Here is a 4430-nt window from a genome sequence, read left to right as displayed (position 1 = left end):
GAGAACAACGCATGCAAGAGTTGTTCCTACAGGTACTCACCTCGAAATCGGAGCCGGCCAAAGATGTTGGTGGTTCATCAAGTGGTGCAAGCCAAGATTCGGACTCCAACAACCCCATCACAGAGAAGTTGACGTTCAGTAAGTATGATGGTAAAATGGATGCTACTATTATTTATTCTTGGCTGCATGAATTTAATGCTTACTTTGTGAAAACTAAGAAGACATGAAATAGTAAGGTTTTGACGGCAGCCATGTACCTTGCCGGTGATGCCATTAATTAGTACCATGCATGGCAAGAGGCACAATTGGCCTCACACCTAAAGGAAGCCGATGGAGACACGCCCCTTTCCTTCAATTGGGCCGACTTCCAAGACAAGCTCAAGGCGCGGTTTATGCCACCCCTATACCTAGCATGATTGAAGGACGATTAGTGCGGTCTCAAGCAAAATGGTATGCCAGTTATGTCTTTCTCTAATCGTGTTTTGCAGCTCGGCACCCAATTACGCAAATTGGATGTTCAGCGCAAGGAGGCATTCCTTTATGGATTGAATGAGTATATCAAGTTTGATGTCGAGGTACTCAATCCAATTGACCTCAACAAAGCGGTAGCGATTGATCTCGCGCAGGAGATGAAGCACAATAAGGGAAAGCCTAAGGAGAACAAGACTTCTCAAGGTACCTCCCTAACTTCTCAGAATCCAATGGTAAGAACGATAACTCTTCTAGCCAATCTTCCTCTAATCCTTTGGAAAAGAACTCACAAAATAAATCTATGGACAAAGCTAAAACACCTGCTAAACCTAAGCTAACCCCTGATGAAAAAGCCACAAAAGGAATTTTAGGAGGATACATAACGGCAGAAGAACAAATCATTTATGCTAATGAAGGTCTTTGTTATCAATGTCACGTCAAGGGTCACATTAAAGCGGCTTGTCCTAAGACAGCCCCACCTAAAGAACCTAAGGCACCCGCAGTAACCACAAGCACTTCAATGAACCACATTGAATCTTCTCATGTCTCTGATACATACATTTATGAATATCTCATGAAGTGTTATGGTCATGTAAAGGGTTAGCGTTTTTCCATATTGTTTGATCCAGGTAGTATGCATGATGTGATTAGTGCCTCTCTCGTAGAGAGAGCCCCACTAGAGGTTAGTTAGACATCTCCTCTCGAGGTGTCTGGCTTCGCTCCCGGTATGGACTCTCTCATCATGCAAGAGTGCCTTGATGTGTTGTTTACAATTCAACAAGCTACCTTCCGTAGGAAATTTGGCTTGTCTCCTCTCTCAGGAAGTGATATGCTTTTGAACATTAGATGGTTTTGTGAGCATACCCTCTCATTGATTGGGAGGACAACACTCTCACATTAAATGCCAAGAGTGACTCTCCCATGATCATTCGTGTTGAGGAGGGTCTGCATTATTTGCCGCTCATTTCTCATGTGCATGCAAAGCGTTTATTATGATGAGGAGCACAAGCGGTATTCATCTATGCCTCTCCAGTTACCCAGAGCATTCAAGCTCTCGACTGGTATTCAACTTTGTTTACCAAGTGTAAGCATCTCTTTTTGCAGAATGATCTTCCACCCCGTCTCCCACCCGAAAGGCCGGAGGACCATCGCATCGAGCTTACAGAGGGGGCACAGCCTCGCTCCCTATCGTTTGAACAAGACATGGGATTTTGTAGCTCTCAAGGTTGCGGTGATAGAAGCACCGTGTCTTATTCTTGCCTCTTGGGATGACCCCTTTGAGGTATGGACGGATGCGAGAAATGTCGCCATAGGCATTGTGCTTCAGTAGCATGGTCGTCCAGTAGCTTTCCTTAATTAGTAGAAAGCTCAATAGTGTAGAAAAAAACTATTCAGTTTATGATAAAGAACTTTTGTCTGTCATTCACTCTCTTAAGCATTGGAAGCATTTTCTTTATGGTAGAGAGTTTACGTGTAACATATCTTCCCTGCAATAGTACAAGCTTATCAAAACATTGTAGGGCAATAATATTCAATCAAGCATTTCAACATTTATTGCAAGGCAAGCTTTCCAAAACTTTGACTGCAATGGTCATAGTCATCAAGCTTGCAATAGAGGATGAATTTGATGGCAGTTTTTTGGCATGCTTATCAAGACGCTATCTTGCAAATAACATGGTCGACACTCCTTATAACATTTCAATATGCTATCTCCTATTGAGTCTCCTAGATCTACCAGGATTTTGTTTATATCATCATCTATATTTTTTCAAAGCTTTGTTTTATTTCGTCAGTTGTCAATCATGGTCATGTCTCTTTTGTACGGGTTATAGACACTACCACAAAGATAAGTGGTAAGACCTCCCAATTTTTGTCTGTTCTCAGCCTTTTTTTACCGCTTCTCATGAGGTTACTGGGTAAACCTTAAACCCAAGGTTTGGAAGTGAACCAAAAACTCCATTTTTGGTAGCTAAATATTTGGCCTACACCCTATGTGTTCAAGGGGGGGTTACTCACGTAGCACCAGGTTATGGATACACCAAAATCCTTGGTTGTGAAAAAACCTAAAACTCACGGTTGATGAGTACACCAAAAACTCAAGGTATCATGAGTTGCTTCTCCAGTTCGGGCTTGAGGGGAGGATTGTTGGGTTTCAAGCCCAGTTATCTCGATTGAGCCCACGTGGGAACTAGTCTCATAAGCATGCACAAGTAAAAGTTAAAGGTCAGTTTTGCATGGGAAGCTTCAAGTACCATATATACATGTAATGAGACATAAAAAAAGTAGCGTTATTTGTCTGGCTTCTGTGTCGAGTCTCTCCTCTCTCTCTCTCTCTCTCTCTCTCTCTCTCTCTCTCTCTCTCGTGTTCGTCTTATGCCTGAACTCTAGCCATGGCTGCTTGTGTACCCCGCCTTCACTCCCCATAGCCTCCACTGCATCCAAAAAATTCATGGAGCCGGAGCAAGTGTTGTTGCATCGGTTTAGCCATGGTTCAAAGAAGCAAGTGAGACAATACTTTTTGAAGTTCAAGGATCGAGGCACCCACAAGGCAGTGTGCGTTGATGAAGAGTTTTTCAAAGATTATCCCGAATTGTTGGCAGCCTACAAGGAAGCCATGTAGATCGGCACTAGTACCTTACTTTAAAAAGGAGGGGATGTCACATGCACATCCAACCCTATGTCAATAAGGACAAGCTACTTCATGACAAGGCTTCAATTAGCTTTGAAAGTGTTATGGCATATTTGTGAGTCTGTTCATAGACCGTGTGTCATAAAATATAATATCTAACTTTACCAAATGATTTTCTCATATTAAACTGATCATTTAATGTGGGAAAATAAACGGAAACAAGAGTTAGAATAGAGACATGTGCTTCTAAACCTGTCTCAACACGGGACCAAAAGGAGAGATGGTTGCATCTCAATAGGGGTCCAAAAGGAGATGGTCTATCAAAGAGCAATGTGCAATAAGTGCTTCTAGACTTACCTCAACAGGGGACCAAGAGCAGAGATGGTTACTTATCAATAGGGGTCCAAAAGGAGGTAGTCTATCAAAGAGAAATGTGCAACTAATGAAGCTTAAAAGACCTTAGGGTTAGCTTCAATAAAGACCTCCAATGGTTAGTGTTAAAAGTCCTTTGACATTAAGCAAGCTAGGACTGAGCATGAGGTGGGAACCCGCTAGGGATGTGCTTGATGTGGGAACCCGACCTAAACTTAAGCAAGCTAGGACTGTGCTTGAGGTGGGAACCTTAAGAAAGCTAGGGCTGTGCTTGAGGTGGGAACCTTAAGCAAGCCAGGGTTGTGATTGAGGTGGGAACTCTACCTAAACTTAAGCAAGCTAGGGTTGTGCTTGATGTGGGAACCCGACCTAAACCTAAGTAAGCTAAGGTTGTGCTTGAGGTGGGAACCCCACCTAAGGTGCTTGTCATGCTTGATGACTAAGGTACTTGAGGTACTTGTCACATTTAATGAGGAAGTTGCGTGAGAAGCTTCCTATGCATAGGGGGTAAGATGCTTGAGTCAAAAAGAGAACCTAACCACTTAATGAGGAGGTTGCTTGAGAAACTTCATATGCATAAAAATCTCAAAGTTAGGGGAATTCTAAAAGAGCACATGGGACACATGTCAGACTCTCACTAAGCTTAACCACATGGTGTGCTTGAATGCTATTGGTTGGGCTAAAGAGGGGTCCAATGAGATTCTACTTCCATCTAACAAATATCTAGATATTTTCAAGCTCTCTCTCTCTAAGGGGTAAGGAGGACACTTGTCAAAAGACTACCCATATGCTTGATTGCATGCTGGATGTGATTGGCTAAGAGGAGAGAGGTCCAATGAGCTTGTAGCAAGTAGAATTCTTTTCCAAAGCAAGAAAGGGGGGTGCTAGGGGGATATACTTCACACACACACACTCATTTGCAAGGCTATTCTCACTTGGTGAAAGTTGAGGAACACCA

This window comes from Adiantum capillus-veneris, chromosome 27 (genome assembly GCF_014529385.1).
Source record: "Adiantum capillus-veneris isolate H3 chromosome 27, ASM1452938v2, whole genome shotgun sequence".
NCBI classification, from domain to species: domain Eukaryota; kingdom Viridiplantae; phylum Streptophyta; class Polypodiopsida; order Polypodiales; family Pteridaceae; genus Adiantum; species Adiantum capillus-veneris.
The sequence above is the reverse complement of the archived record's forward strand: the minus strand, read 5'-3'. Positions refer to the sequence as shown.